Below are 17,443 nucleotides of genomic sequence, written 5' to 3'. Positions count from 1 at the left end.
GATTGATTGATTGATTTGTATAAGAGTTCCCGTGTTCCCGTTCTTACCAACGAAAACCATACGGAAACTGGCAATGGGTGACAACCAAGGTTTCCTGAAGCGAGGAAACATTTGCCCAACATGGAACACGCATTGCGGAATTGTCTCGTGATAAATGAGTGCGGGCTTGAGAGTCTCGTTTCATTAGCGCTTTGACCAAGACCTGCCATTTCAATATCACGGTCACTTCCTGCATAGTCGAAAATTATGCAATAGCGCTGTATACGACGATGCGATAAGTTAAATGAACATGCATTCTTTCGACTCAAGATCTTTACTCTACAACTAAGAATTTGCCGCACTAATAAAGTGGCCTGGCAACGTTGAAGTGTCTATTGCTTAAGAACCATTTTCAAATGAGAAGAAAGGCGAAAAATTTGAAGACATTATCATGAAACATAAAGCCTTTAGAGAATAGCCTCAAGCACAAGAAAATTTAAAAGACTACATCAATTCTTAAAAGCAGATGCGTGGTGGTGGTAGTGATGGAACTGCTTTACATAGTCACAGAACGACGGGGGGGGGGGGGGGGGTCGAAGTAGCTTGCCATTGTCATAGAACACAACTTCACCGCGTAGCACTTCCTAGCCAACCGTCATCTTGAATGATATGGTTCTCTTTCCTGATTTACTGAAAACGAGAGGCACACCCCTTTTTGCGACACTTATGCAGTTACGATAATTGTCACAAAAAGGCGCACGCCCCGTGCTTTCCACAAATCGGGAGTGACGGCATAATTCTGTGCAAGAAGTCGGCCCGGCACGCACATTCCCCCTGTGAGGCCGGCAACGGCGAACCCTTTCACCACCACGAACACCATCACCACCACCACCTGTTTTTAGAGTGTATATAGAGAAGAGCTACCTAAAGACCTCTGATGTTAGGAATGCTTGTAAGAGAGCGTGTACTTCCATACTTAATGTTATTTCATCATACTCGTAAACCGATCGTCCTGAAGGCAATACAATCGAACAAACACATGTTCAAGGAAAGAAGTACCCCTCTAACACTTTCCGGCTGGAGCGCCTTCCGTGACCCCCTCCCCGCCCCCCAGTGCAGTGTCGTTGTTGCGTAAGACAATTCAGGCAGTATCTCCATCCAGGCAGTTATCAACATCATTACTCATAACTTGCATCCGCCTCCCGGTATACATCCATATTGAGAAGCAGCCTACAGAGGCATCGTACCATGTAACTCCCATAAACGCGGCAACGACTCTTACGCAACGCGTATGGCCCACAGGCCCGGCATCAACCAGTTATGCCCGGGTATTATAGAGAAAGGTCACCACAATGCGACCGTGAATCTACAGAGAATCAAACCATTCGCCACAGTGTGCAGTATCGCCCTACCAGGATAACCAGGTGTATTTCCTGAATGCAACTGATATTGTAATTTGGACATTTCCTTCCAAATGCCATACGGTTAATACGTGTGTGCGAGAAACACTTGCTTACATATTCTTCATGTCATATATTGAGATTGAGATCTTGGATCCCCTTGCGATGACACTCTCCATTCATCATCTCACAATAAAGTTGCTGTTGTTGTTGTTGAGATTCTGGTGACGATTTTATTGCCACATGGGTAAATAATGAAATTACCTGGAGCGGGTATTAACAGCTACAGTCATCATCAGGGTTCTAACCACATGTACGGTACAGTACAGCTAAGGTCAGGGGTATGCGGAAGTACTAATTCCCTGTTTTCTTCTTTCTTTGCGGGGAAGTATTTGTCACACTTTCCGCGTGCTCCCCCCCCCAAAAAAAAAAAATCGCAAACTTAACTTGCTGTAAATATGTTCGTTCCACGTGCAATACTGCTACGTGTAAATCTACTCCGATTACTTTTTTTACTGGAAATGTGCACTGTTCGCCATCAATGGCAGCTTTTGTACGTTGACAGAAACCATTTCCACACAACGGAAGTAGCAAGACACAACGCTGAATTAACGCTCCCATAACTAAACAGTGTCCGCTTAAAGAACGAACGAAAGGCAGTAATTTACTTGAATGAAAAGGCACCAGCACGGCAGTGGGACTCACACTGTCAGGCGTCAACCGACCAACAGAGAGTCACTCACTGGAGCCGCCATGACATTATCAGTAATTTGTATTTTACTCAAAGTATTGCAAATTTTGCACATTAAGCTTACACACGCATTTTTTACGCATTTTCCCCTCATAGCTGCCTGTGCCTGGACCGTACTTAATTATTTAACTCGGTGAGCAATCATGGGTAAGTTAACTAAGTTCCAGATACAGTTACCCTGCAAAAATAGTAACTGAGCTAAACAGTTATTTTTTTTAAAGTGTAACTAGTCATAGCTACAGTTACCGCATTAAAGTACCTTAGACACCTTACTCGTAGAGTTTTAAAAAGCCAAATGAATGTAACTAACAAATTGGTTTTAGCACTTATTGTACTGTTCAAGCAAAGTTATACCCTATTATAACGGGGGATTTCCTACGGTCCACTGTAAGACCATGGGAGTTCGTCTAAGGCCATCCTTGGTTGCATATGAGATGACAAAATATATGGAATTCCTGTTTGGGAGAAACAGCAGGGCATTTGAATCGTAGACAAAGTTACGCTAGAGAACTGACGCGTGGAACATGTTACATTTCATAGTTACGTTAGCCAAAAGCAGTAACTATATAGTTACAGTTACATTTGTACCAGCGGCATGGCCGAGTGGGCTAAGGCGTCCGCTCGTCGGTGGTAACCAAGGTCGTGCTGGAGACTGGGAGGTGGTGGGTTCGAATCCTACCTCAGGCCGTGCTGTCTGAGGTTTTCCCTGGGTTTTCCGAAGGCTTTCCAGACTAATGTCGGCACATTTCCCCCTGAAGTCGGCCCAGGACACATACTAATCCTCCTGTCCCCCGCTTCTTCCTCCTGTCCTCTCTCCGTCTGTCCACATCTGTACGCCGCTCATAGCCACAGTTAAGCCACACACAAAAAGTTACATTTGTAGAAAAGTAACTAGTTACTGCAAGAAGTAACTAGTTCCAGTTACAACTTCCTTGTAACTTAGTTACTACTGCGGTGAGAACGAAGCGAGTCTTTTAAGCCGTTCGGCGGCCCTTTGCATGGCATCACAGCGGGTGGTAGGGGGAGAGGGGGTTGTACGTGATTGTTGCGACCAAGTTCCCCGTGAGGTGCCTTAATCAGTATCCCAGACGTCTGCTTCCTTTTTGGAAGGCCCACATTCCAGGCAGGGGCCCCAAATACAGGGGCCCTACGCAAGCCTTTTCTCGCAACTCTTTTCAGACTTCCCCCTCTCTTTGGATGTTGGGAAAGAGCACCGGTTCGGTGGGGTTGTTGCAAATGCGATAGCCTGTCTCGATCGGAAGGTTGCCCGACAGATCTAGACGCGATCAGGCTTGGCCCGCCACGTTGAAGCCATGTACTGCGTGCAAAAAAAAGAAGAAAAGAAGAAAGTCATTTTTTTTTCCTGGGTTACCCTCGCGAAGCAGCTATAGCTATGAGCGGTGTACAGATTACAGTGAGTTTTAGTGCATCGTACGGTTATCGTATTTGCGTACGTAATGAATAGCGTGATGGTCATGCGCACTGGGTGAAGCTCTCTTTATGTTATGCGCGTGCGCAGAACTATCAGGGCTATCCCTTATGTACGCAAGGACGATAGCGTATGATGCACTAAAGCTCACTGGTGACAGACGCAGCGGTGACAGCAGGAAGGCGTATGCATCCTGGTCGGACTTCAGGGGACAGACCTTCGTCTGGAAAGTCGTTGCGGAGAAAGGTTTTGTCGTAGTCGCCTCGCGACGTAAACTCACTTTTTATGCCGTTATCCGTTTTAAGCGAAAAGAAGCTTCAGAAGGTCAGCCTATCTGTCATCTCCTCTTAAGAGGAAGACACTTTCTTGCCCCCTTTTGCACACGCTCTCAAAAAGTCGTGAAACCTGCGACCCACGCTTAGAGTTGTTCCCTACACCAACTCAAACGAAAGAAAAGCAATAAAATGTAACGAGGGTTTCGCGTTTTCGGTTTTAATCGAAAGACGCCGAAAAACATACGCCTGGGAAATATTCCCTCATTCGGTATTAGTCGAAAAACATCGAATACAGAGGGACATTCCAGGAACGATGACAGAGATATAAATCGCTGCACATGCCCAGCAAGTTGTTGATGCATATCAGAAAACCATACATAAATACGATAATGGTGAAAAATGTCCGTTTACGTTTTCTTTAGCCGTAAAACGCCACCGCAGCTAACAACGCCACGTTCAATGAGCGTCGTCCGGAAATTTCATTGTGGTTTCCATTCGCCGGTAACTGTCGGGTAAACCATATACAAGCCAGGAAAAACATCGAAAAATGCTGATTTCGTGAAAATCAATAAACACCGAAAAACATACGCCGAATCCGCCCAAAAATAAAAGCCCAAAACGCGGAACCCTAAATATAACGCATAGATAACAAAAAAGAACAGGAAAAGCAAAGTTATTGTTTACCGGAAACTTCCTCAGCCCTAACGTGTCACCGCGGGACAGATGCATAACCTCGAATGCTTTTGTTACCAATCTGCATACGCAGATTGTTGAATCTCGCTATTATTTGTACAGCACTGACAGATTGCGGACATGCGAAACAGCTTTGTTGCGTTTTCTATTGAAAGTCACGCAACTGCTTCGAACAGCGGGTTCCACGCTGTCAAGGCCAGCTCTATATCTGACCCTTAATAAGTTAAATTTAACAAAAAAAAAGCACTTTTTGGTTTCTCGAAAAATGAAGCTGACAGGTAGTGAACCTGCGGAGACAATCGGTAATAAAAAGACTACGCTAATCAAGAGGCCGTTTGTCAAAGCACATCATAAGCCTCGTCCTGCTACACTGTGAGAAAGTTGCACAGGCAAAGTATACAGAAACGGCGCAGGTGTGCTTGATAGCGAGATCCTCTGTATACTGTATTGTACTGCCATAAATTACCATATGTATGTTGTCAGTGCGACGTCATTGCGACGGTTAAGTAACGCTCTTCTCTATGCCTAAATTAAATAAAAATAACACTTTTTTCCCTCGATGCCCTGGCGAGAAAGAAAGCGCTCACGATGAAATGAATCCCATCTGGAAAGGTCAACTAGTGTTGGAGGGGCTGCCCGGTAACGAATACGTGCGTACTCGCGTTAAAAACCTGCCTTCGGACGACACAATGACTAAGTCCAATAGGTAGATTATGTATTATATTTCCTTCGTTTGCAGATGATCATCTGGCATAGAAGGTTGTGGAAAGGTTGCATCTGCGTCCTATAAAGTGAGCCGACGAACATCGGTAAGTGGGGTATATTTTTGATCTCTCATTTGGATGAAGAACTTTGGAGTTGCACCTCAGACGGAGGAAATATATCGCAGGATTTAGTGCGACATGACATAACAAAACGAATCATGCGTTGCAAGTGACAGGACGAATACCAGTACTTGCGCTTACAGCAGCTTCAAGTGTGAGACAGCTTATCCACAAAAAGACGAGTGAGTTGTCCCATTTAGTCCTTTTTACACTTACTCCCTATTAAGGTAAAGAAAGGAAATACCGAGTAGCAGACTAAGAGAATATACGTATACTGGATAGAGAGCATTCCCAGAGTTACTGCTACGAGAGGTAGAAAAAGGAGTAAATGTTTCTATTCTATTGTATTGACCCAGAGCCATCTGTTTCCGGCCAGAGCCACCGAGATTAGGACCACGGAGACTAGGAGGTGATCCAGGTTCGAACAGCATGTCGAACAACCGTCCAGCAACATGCTGTCATATCAGAAGGGCCCAGAAATTTAGGCACTAAAAACGATTGAAATAGGCGGGCAATTATTAGGCCCTCAAAAATAGCAAACTAGGCAATAAAACACAAAAGTAGGCACGTTGATCTGGTACACTCCTTGGATTTGTATGTGCTTCATGCTCTACCCTGGAAAAAAGGCTATACTGTACAAGCTTTGACTTCTTGTACACACATGCTGAGGCGGCCTAGAACCACGCGATATTGCATCCCAAGCAGCACAACATGTTGGCCCAACATTGGGCCGACATTGCCAATGTTGGTCCAATATCTGGCCAACATGTTGTGCTGCTTGGGGATACTACTTTTGGTTCTCTGACCTCGAAGATCTTGAAAGGCAAGAAAGGCCAAACTTTTTGATCAAACATACATGAACCCCTTCGAGCAAACCAAGGTACTGAAGGGAACCAAACGAAAAAAGAAGAAAAAAAAAAAGGTGCAAACGCGCACAAACGAAAAGCAAAATGCAGCACTCAGCATAAGACTGAAAGGCGCACTCGCACTGGCTCCTCTAAAAAAAGGCTGTTATAGCATATAAAAATGTTCAAAAAAGACTACAATTCAATAGAATCGACAAAAAGTCACGGTATAAGCAGTACCGACTGTATCTACAAGCTTCTTTAGCTCGGCTGGATGACAGACCCCTTCGATGTTATTAAGGTTCTGGGCTCTGGGACACCCGACTATCAGTTCCACGCCATGCAGGCATTTGTGCGGTTTTGCGCAGACTCCAAGTTGGTGGACACAGTGTGACTGACAGTGTGTGTGGACAGTGTGTGAGAGTGACTGACTGAGTGTCTTTGTCACTCATTGGTTTTATTGCAGTTCTTATTTTTTGCTTTTTTATTTCCTTTCCTTTGTTTTTTCCTTTGTTTTCTTTTCCATTTTTCTTCTCCTAAGTGATCTGGAGTAGCCGGCTCTCGTAATGAGTGCCTATTTCTCCATTTTTTTCTTTTCTTATGAACTCAACTCAACTCAAGCAGGCAGTCCCTCAAATGTCGCTTTTTTTTTGGGGGGGGGGGTATATGTTTATTAAGAAAAAAAGAAAGGAAAGGTTAGCCAGGCAAAGAGCCGCCGTCGCAGATTGGCTATCATAGGCGTATACAGGCAAATGCCTAAAATTCCGGGCCTTACATATCAGCAATAAAATGTTACCAACCGGTCGCATGCAATATCCTACTGGTTAAGAAACGCGCAGTTTAATGTGAGATAGTTGAGTCAGGAAATGCGTCCACGCAGGAAGGCGCAACGTCGCTGTGCGAGAAAAAAACAATAGCACGGCACGAGAAAGCTTTTTTTTTCTTTTTTGAAGAGTAGCAAGCCAAATATTGGCTCACCTCTCTCAACACTTAAAAACAGCAACAACTACAATCATACGCAACAGTTTACAGTTGCTCACGTCCTCGGCCCACCTTTGCACGCAGACAGATCACCAACTCGCCACCGAGGCTTGTGTGAAACAGGTACTACTCCTACACCTCAAATTCGGCGTTGACGCCACGAAGCAATGGACACGATAGGCAGCAGGAAGGGGTGTTCCAAAACTCAGCAGCGTGAGTTGAGCGTGTCGTCGTGACGTCATCACGTACCGTGGATGTGCTGACGTACTGGATAGGAACCGCGGTGTCAATAGATTTTTTCCCCCGGCTTTCGTCCAACACCATCCCCTGCGATTAGCACGGTGTGTCTCCGAAGGAAACCAGCTTAATGAGATCGTCAAACTACACAGCCCTCTCTATTATCACCCTACCCCGTTCGTATTTTCGTATTATATGTATTTTGTTTCTGTCTATACTGTCTTTACTATTTTTACTAACCCGTTACGCCACCCCTATTCGTTAAAAAAATACCCACGCTATAGAAGAGACAGAGCCTAGAAGAAAAAAAAAACACAAAAAAAAACTTACCCACAAACAGTACAGCGTAAAGTGGCAAGGATGTATACCTCTGTCCCGACCCTGCAGGAGCCCTGAAAGGGGCACGCCATTTTAAAAACACAAATTATAAACTATGGTGAACCAAAAAGAAAAATAATAATCTAAAAGTTTGAGCTCCAGTGAAACCACGTAGCAAAATGAATAAAGTACAGAAAGAAATAAGCTAAAAGAAATTGAACAGAGAAAGAGAGAAAGAGCGATTGAATTCAACACACGCACCAGTTTGCCCTCTCTTTCTCTTTCCCGGTCCCGTTACCTTCATCCCCACCCTTCCCCAAACTCCTTTTATGATACCAGCGAAAGGGGTGAGAGAAGGACTATATCACGTGGTTCACTTCGTGCAAGAAAAAAAACGCATAGAAAGGAACGGGACGCGTGCGCAGACGCGCGCGCGCTTATGTAACGCACACAAAAGTACGAGAGAAAAAATAGAGAAAAGAAATGGCGTCGTCGACGGAGCACCGTCACGTGACCTAACCCCTTTTTTTGTACCTCCCTATATACTCTCCCGATTTCTTCTTCCTTTTCTCTTTTTTTTTTTGTTCGTCCTTTTATTTTTTATAACTCGTTTCCTCGGCGCGCTGCGGAGGATTTTTTGTGCGTCTGCGCGCGGCCGTCAGTCGCGTTGGTTTTTTGGGTGTAACGGGCGCTGTGCGGGTCCGGTCCCGAACCTGAGCCAGCTTCATGCGTGCACAGGTAAGAGTCGTTGGCTAAGGTTGATTATGAGCACTTTGTCACCGGTATATCGTTATAAGAGGGACGACATCAAGATGGCGATATTGGAGGAAAAAAGGAAAGGTGCAGAAATAGTCGATTCGAGGCGCTTTTCCAAAAAAGGGAGTACCGTCGCCCTCCATTTTGAAGCAGCGCGTCCAGGCTTTTGGAGACGAGGTTAGGTTCTTGAGTCACGGACACGGTTGAGTTTGGACCCGCTCGTGAAAGCATCGTTGCGGTTGTTGCCATGGAATAGACGAAAGGGAATAGATACGGTTGGCATGGTGATGGGATCTGGCAGCATCCCGATATGAGGACACCTCTCGTTGTACATCTGATGACGTTGCTGTAGATGATCTCTTAGTGCCTACATTGCGCTCCAGGTGCGACAGTGGCAGAGACTTCTGCTTTCGTAAAGAGTCGAACAGCGAGGACAAGGGAGAGGCTTTGTTCAGTCGACATGTCCTCTATAATGAACTGTCGCGTTTAAGCGTTGCACGCGTATAAGTATATCCATTCTAAATTGAGTTTGGTTTGAGATGGGTTAAGCTTGATGTTTCCGCGGACCTCTTTGCTTGAGATCCCTAGCGTACCCAAGGGCGCAGCGATAGGGCAGGCGCGGGGTCACCGGATACTTTAGTCAGCCGGAAGGAAAGGCCGTAGCCTGGTGACGGCCGTACTCTGTTGCACGCTGCCGGACTGCAACGTCTAAGTATGATCATCGTGTTCCTCGCTTGAACGGGCTACGATTACAACAGATGTATGTTACTTACATTTACATTTGCGTCAAGTTCTCAATCTCTTGCTACATTTTTTTTCTTTCCTTCCGATATGTTCTGTAACTGATCGCTAAGTAGTGTGCAGCGTGTAAGTCGTGTGCAGTCATGCCGAAATGCAGCATGCAGTCATGTCAGTTCAGCCTTGCCGAAAACACAAGCAGCGTGTACCCGGGTGTCCGATATCGTCGCGAGAGTCCCACTGCTTTCTGCTTTCGAGAGTAGCCAGTTAGCAGTTTTGGGAACTCCGTTCCTTTTGCATCTCCGTGTCGCTTCAAATGCCTTATCGCTGCCATCTGGCATCTCGTCAGTCTCTCTCTCTCTCTTTCTTTTTTTCTTTTTTTGTTGTTGTTGTGTATGCCGTCATGTTAAGGCCTTAGACGTGCCCGTCTGTCTGTGGTGTAACTGTACGCGTAAAACAGTAATCGTAACAATAATGAAGACGTCATTCGAAATAGGTGCACGCTTGAATCTCCTTCGAAACACTCGTTGAGTGAGGGGAGGAAGCCTTTTCAATAAGAGTTCTGTAAACCTAACACCTCGACAGTTGAAATATGGCAGTCACCGAAAGAGTCAGACAACGGCGGGTTTGGAACCACGCATCTCTCGATTGCCGACGGAGCGCGTTGATCAATTACGCTACGCACTCACTTCCTTCACATTATCTGCTATATTTCTTCTCAACACACACACACATACATACAACAAAAGTACGAAGCACATACATCAGACGAACACAACGAAAGCCTCAAGGAGCCTGAGAACATGAACAATTGAAATATGGCGGTCGCCGAAAACGCCAACTGGATTTTTCATCTCTTGTATGTTTCAGCCTCAGAACAGTTACTTTCCACCTCAACAGTATTTCCGACGTTCGCGACCACTGCTTCAAAGCCAACACCGCCTCGTCCTCATCACACAGCCGCAGATTGTGACGATGTTCACCACACTTGGTTCGCGGCGCTTCATAGAATCAAAACGCATAGGAAAACTGCGTGTATCACGTTGTGTTGTCAGCGGCTACGTATAAACAGAGACATGGATAAAACTAGGCTTCATCTAGGTAACTAAAATGAACAGGGCCCCCCAAATTGGTCCCTTCCTGCCCTCGGTCCGGCGAGCGCAATAGAGACCCTTCTCTCACTGATAAATGGCCCACACCGGTTCCCCTACCCTACATATTGTTTTCCACCACCGTGAAGAGGACGTAAATCGTTTTGTGTTATCCTTGAAACTACGCACTGGACTCCAGAGCCTCCCAGACATGCGCTGTGTAAGCTATATCCGTAAGCCGTTCGAGACGCCTGTATACAACAAAATACACGGCACGTCGCACTGTTTCGGGTCACGGCTTGTGGCATGCTGCATTCGCAGACACACGGACGGCGACATGTCACCGCTGTGTTGCCGGAACAGGGCTGCCAGAGCCACATTCTCTTGCACGTTATTTCACGTAACTATGTTTACGCATATAATGGAATACAGTAAACGAGGTTCTAAACGACTAAATAATTTCCTGAGGACGTTTCATGCTTGTTTCATGGGTGTTTCTGTGCATGCTTTGCGTTATGCATTTTGCCGCGATGTCTCGCCCTTAAAGGTCATACCATCGCGGACGTGCTCACATCATAGTACACTAAAAATTAACTTGCAGTTGATAGTCAGCATGACATGTGTTTTTTTGGGTTGACTATTACTGCTTGGCGCATGCCCAAACCGCACTGTTCCCTCGTGCACGAAACGCCCTACCCCACTCAACTAAGCTGCATCAGGGCCAGTCAGTGCTTGGTTTGGTATCTTGTGGCACTGCGTTACGCAGTACTTTTTAACTTCTGAAATGAGTCTCTCATTATACGAAAACCTGTCACTCTTGCCGACACTACGAGTACAGAAGGAAGAAGTGTGCAAAGCACGAGCACACAAATAAATCATCGTCGCTCGCGGTGGTGGTGGTGGTGAAAGGGCTTGCCGTTGTCGGCCTCACGTATGTGGGCAACGTCACGACTGACGCCCTGGGGAAATGTGCGTCCTGGGCCGACTTTTAGGGGAACTGTGCCGACATATGTCTGAAAGCGTCTGAGGAAAACCCAGGAAAAACCCCAGACAGCACAGCCGGCACCGGGATTCGAACCCGGGTACCTCCCAGTCTCGACGTGACATGGCCAGAACGCTAACCACTGAGCCACGGGAGTCGCTCGCGGCGTGCTCGGAGGACTACCAGACTGCACGGAAGCTCCACCAATCACGTGATTGCTCAGCCAACTGTCATTGGCGAAAGCCACTTCCCACTTGGGAGGTACCTGGGTTCGAATCCCGGTGCCGGCTGTGCTGTCTGGAGTTTTTCCTGGGTTTTCCTCAGACGCTTTCAGACATATGTCGGCACAGTTCCCCTAGAAGTCGGCCCAGGACGCACATTTCCCCAGGGCGTCAGTCGTGACGTTGCCCACATACGTGAGGCCGACAACGGCTAGCCCTTTCAACATCACCACCACCACCACTTCCCACTTCCGGCAACGTCCAGACGCCGCGCTTTTTCCTTTTTCTTTTTTTTTTTTTTCTGGCCCGCACCGATACGAGGTATTCGGCGAAAATTTGCCCGCGTGCGTCGAAACTTGTCGTCGAAATCGTGTACGGCGAAACGTGCGTCGAAACCCGACGCGAGGGAATCGCGAGCAAAAACGCGCCATGCGGGCGGGCTTTACGTTGGTCCCATGCTCTGTTCACACAAATGTAGGGACAGTTGCTCCAAATGTACTGTATGCCGGACATGCGGCTGATAGACGACAGTCTTGGCACACACGCCAATGTACTGTGGCTGTCCAGTGGCTGTCCAGCGAAGCACGATCGGCGCGCGCCAAAGCACAGCCGGCGCCATATTGGCGCCAGACATGCACAAGATACTCAAAAATGTATTTAAGGTAAGATAATAAATACTGACGTCAGAATGTAATTAAAATAGAGTATAAATACATGAAAATTAAAGTAATTAAGATACAGTACGAAATACTTCGAAACGTATCTGAAATACAATTAAGATACTATTTATCCTTGAACGCAAAAAGTCACCAGTCACTGGTCAATGCGGTAAGTCGCCGCTATGTGACATGAACTGCCTAAACCCCACGTACTACGCAAGCCGTCCCTGTGTGATAGGAGTAATCTAAACACAAGTCCCAAAAAGATGACAAAGAGATGCTACATAGCAGACATGTAGAGGATACTACAAAAAAGTATTTAAAATACGTTACTAAATACTGAGCGCAAAATATATTAAAAATACGGTAAAGATAATTATAACTAAAATTGTTTAGAGTAGAGTAGTAAATATTATGAGAAGTATTTAAGATACTTATACGATATTTAAAAAATAAACAGCCACAGAAGTGTCAAAATATGCCTGCAAATTAGACATATGCTTTATTTGCACGCAGTAGTGGCTGCATTTCAAAGTATACTCATCCGACAACCGTCCTCTCTTACTTTGATAAAGTTTTCTGAGAACCCAGTTTAAGGTAAAGAACACACGTGGTGTTTCAAGCTAAATGATAACAGGGTGGACTTCCTTTGAAACGGCCTAGAAAGGTCAACTGTTGTCAGGAGCGGCGAAAAAGAAAGAAGAATGCCTATCTGAATATTCGACAAAAGTGAAAGAGTAATTCGAGTACTGAGTACTCAATACTAAACAAAGTATTTTAATAAGGGTACAAATACTTTTCACGAAGCGTACTCAGTAAGATAGTAAGATACCAACAAAAGTATTTAAGATACAGTACAGTGAACCCTCGTTATTATGGCCATGGTCGTTCCCGAAAATTTTGGTCATAATGCGGAATTGTCATATTAACGGGGGAATTTGCAGAGGTTTCACTAAATTGTTCCCAAGGAGTATGGTCGTAAAGCGCGTATGTCAGATTATCGGGAGTCATATTAACGAGGGTTTACTGTATTTGGAGTACGGTACTCAAGATACATCCAAGTCTGCTACATAGCTCCACTAAGTATATGTGACCCAGAACAAAGCAAACTTCTAGCAGGTCCCCGCTCGGCAGGGTCAGAATTCGGCGTTACCGCGTCAGAGCACACATAATAGAACCCTCACTTGCCAAGGATTAGTACACACGGGGCAAGATCTCTAAATGGAGACTTCCAAGAAGGACCAATGTCCGGGTCAAATCCGAGGGACTCAGGAAGTTTCCACTGAACAAGCAAGATAATGGAAAGACGAAACACAGAAAGTTTGAGAGGGAGATCCAAAATATATAATTAGAGTATTGAGTAGAAAATACCATAAAATGTATTTTAAATAGAGTACAAATACACAAAACAAAAGCATTGAGTAGAGTACCAAAATACCGCAAATTGTATTTAAAATACAGGGTTCGTCAAGATAAACTTCAGGGTTCGTAACGAAGATAAAACAAATAAGAACAGTGTCGTGAAGCTAAAGTAGATGTTAGAGGCCGTATTATGCCTCAAAATTTTAGGTCGATACTGCCATTTGGTCCGTTTCTCTGGGGATAAATCGTGAAAGTTAGAAAACCGCCGCTGCCTAGTCGGCTATACCTATGTTTCAGCTCCTTTCCGTCAGATGGCGAAGCGGTCGAACGCGGCGTTGCAGACGACATCGAAACCAAGACTGCGTTCCAATACCTCGCGCCCGCGAAGCCGCCTGACTAGGCAGCTGAGTGGACCCCTTTGCTTGTCATTATTGGAACAGGCTTGCCTAGCCGAGGCGCCTGTGGCGCCATCTCGTTGCTCACGCAAGAAATGCGTACGGCGCAAGCGCAGCAGGTACTAGCGTTTCCTGCTGTCAGCCATCCCGGCTGTCAGATGGTCAGGCGTATAACTAGACTGCATCGATGCGCACTAGGCGGTAGCCGACTGAATAGCGGACTTGTCGAGATTTGGAACGAGACTTAACATGGTGGCACTTCCGGCTAAACCACTAGGCAGTCGACTAACTGGGGTATTGGAACGTAGCCAAAGTGAACAAGTGGCACTGAATGCAGAGTCGTACTCTGCAACGCCGCGTTCGACCGCTTCGCCTTCTGACAGAAAGAAGCCGAAACACAGGTATAGCAGTTTAGGCAGAGGAGGTTTTTTAATTTTCACGATTTATCCGCAGAGAAACAGACCAAGCGGCATTATCAACATAAAATTTTGGGGCAAAATACGTCCTCTAACATCTACTTTCGCTTTGCGACACTGTTCTTATTTGTTTTATCCTCGTTACAAACCCCGAAGTTTATTTTGGCGAACCCTGTACAGTATTTTAAATACAATACTCCAAATACGTACAAGTTTGATTTGGCGCCATCTATTGAATATGTAAGGGAACCTTCTTCGGCGCCTTAGAGTCACAGAGCATGCGCAGAAGCGTTGTGAAAAAGGTCCATCGTGCAGTCCTCGCGAAGAGGCCCACATAAGGGACGAGTCCGGTCAAGTCCGAGGGACTCAGGAAATTTCCACTGAACAAGCAAGATAATGGCACTTCTAATGGACTCCGCTCCTCACTCGCGGACTCCCTCCTCTCTAGGCAGTCAGTTTCCTTCGAGCATCGGAGCCACTCGCTCGTACTCGCGATGTATTAGTGTGGATTAGTAATAAATGTGTTATGTTGATATAACCCACTCGGATACACTTCAACTGGCGACGAGAATGGGATACTGGTGACGCAGCGGCAGTACGCGATCGCATGTCTGAAAACTTCTGATCGGACGAGAATGCACTTCCTTTTGTTCTCCGGAGTGAGGAATCAAGATGGCTACTTTCGGATCCGCCCCAGCCTTCGACGCAGACGTGGAACCATGAAGTCACTACGTTGAAAGGTCATAACAGCACTTCGCCGGAAACAAGATTACAGACGGGAATCAGCGCACCGGTATATTTTTCTCTCGGTTGTGGGTCCCAAAACCTACTGGCTACTCCGGAGTCTCCTGGCCAAGCCGAACACAAAGACCTTCGTGGAACTAGTAGCAACACTAAGCAGTCACTCATATGGTGAAAGATGAAAGTCACTGAAAAGGTTAGCCAGCTGTAGGATTCGAACCCACATCTTCTGGATTACCGGTCAGGGCTCTACCAATTGAGCTAAGCTAACACGCCTTCTCAGCGACTTCCAGGGTGCGTCATCTGAAGGGACAAACCAGTCACTCTCTCTCACTCATCCTCCTTTCACTCTTACATTTTTGCGCACTCATACACACATTCATACGAGAGGGGTCGACTCATGTTCACTCATATGGTGTCCGGGACATTGGTATACAGAAACGACTGTTTGCTAAGCGAGAATTGACATTGGAGAAAGCTACAACTCTTGCGTACGTGGTTGAGATGTCAACCAAGAATGCCATGGAAATGAGTCATCCCGCAGACAACGCAGCGAACCAGATCATCAACCGAAAGAGTCGACAGCGTCCGATTGGTCAAGAACTTAAAGGAACACCACCAAGACAGGCGAATCAGAAATTTAGGGGCATACGTTGCGGAAGAAGTGATCACGGAACAATAGCATGCCCATTTAAGACTACTGAGAGCCATCGCTGAAAAAGAAGGGACATCTTGCAAAAATATGCTTGGCAGACTCAAGACAACAGAGGCCACGAGCACACGGTCGGACGAATGCCATTTCAACAGAAGGGGTGAAATCAGAGGCAAGCCTTAACGTGCATGGAATACACAGTGTCGACACCCAGACAACGCCGCGTCAGTAGTATCACCACTATGGACATTCCGGTCGACATGGAAGTTGACACAGGTTCGTCCGCTACGTCGATACCTGCTAGTACATACAGGGAGCATCAAACCTCCTGGCCAACGTTGTCGCGATGTCGACGCGAGTTATCCTGCTACATATGTCAGCTACCAGTGATAGGCGTTCTGAAAATGGCCATACGTCCATGCGTCACTGATCGCGGGGGCCCAAGCCTATGTGGCCGCGACGTCTTTACAGCTCTAGATCTGCTTGCCGTCAACGCGCGTTTAACAGCGAAAGCAAGGTTCCCAGTCTGAGGAAGGAATCCTTGTTACAGCCAGGCATCGGTCTAATGGTAGGTCCACCTCCTCATCTACATTTGAACCAATGCATAACGCCCAAGCTGTGCAAAGCAAGATCTCACACCCTTGTACGACCTATTGAAAAATGATTCCATTTGGAAATGGTGTATTGCCCAAGAAGAAGCATTCGCAAAGGCGAAGGATGTGTTGGTGAATTCTGGATTTTTAACACATTTTGATCCATCACGGCAACTTCAGCTTGAGTGCGACGCATCACCGTACGGAATGGCAAAAGTTCTGTCACACGGCATCGATGGGCAAGACAGACCAATGGCGTTCAGGTCGAGAACTCTCACGACGGCAGAACAGAACTACTCCAACCTGGCGAAGAAAGCATTGACACTTGTTGACGGAGTCACGCGATTCAGAGACTATCTGTGGTGACGACAATTCACTCTCCGTACGGACCACAAACCGTTGGTAGCCTCTTCAAAAAAATTAAGGCTGTATCATCCACGGCATTCAGCAGAATTCACCGATGGGCGTAGACACTGAGCGCCTACAATTACAAGGTTGAACATAAACCTGGATGTCAAAACGGCAATGCGGATGTACTGTTGGGGACACGGTTAGCTAAAATCGCCTGTCAGTACTTCGCCGTCCCTTATTACCTCTGTTGCGCTTGAAAGTGTTGTGCGAATATTGTATTTGAAGGTGAACCATGTGCAGCACGTCCTTATTACTCGAAAGAAATAGTCTTGCAACACCTGGAGATTTGAGATGAGATAAACCACGGAGTGCTGATTTTAAACAACCGTGTCCCCTACAGTACTAAGCCGCCTTCCCATAAAAGGAACTACAACTGAGGAAGAACTCACAAATTCCGAAGCAGTGTGTTCTATCTAAATCCTGGAAGGTGGGGGGAGCACTGTCAGCAAAGCAGCTAGCCGACCTGACAAACCAAGATGCTACCTTGTCAGCACTCAGGGATGCTATAGAGAGGGGATGGCCACATAGCCTACAAGACAAGGCATTGCAACCATACTAGGCTCGAAGAGGTGAGCTCTCGATGGACCAAGGACTGATCATGTGAGGAAGGAGGATAGTCATCCCAGAGAAAGCGCGCCATGCAGTGCTACTGGAACTCCATACACACTCTGGAACGGTAACAATGAAAGCAGTA

The sequence above is a fragment of the Ornithodoros turicata genome, chromosome 5 (assembly GCF_037126465.1).
Source record: "Ornithodoros turicata isolate Travis chromosome 5, ASM3712646v1, whole genome shotgun sequence".
In the NCBI taxonomy this organism is placed as follows: domain Eukaryota; kingdom Metazoa; phylum Arthropoda; class Arachnida; order Ixodida; family Argasidae; genus Ornithodoros; species Ornithodoros turicata.
Note: the sequence above shows the minus strand (reverse complement) of the source record.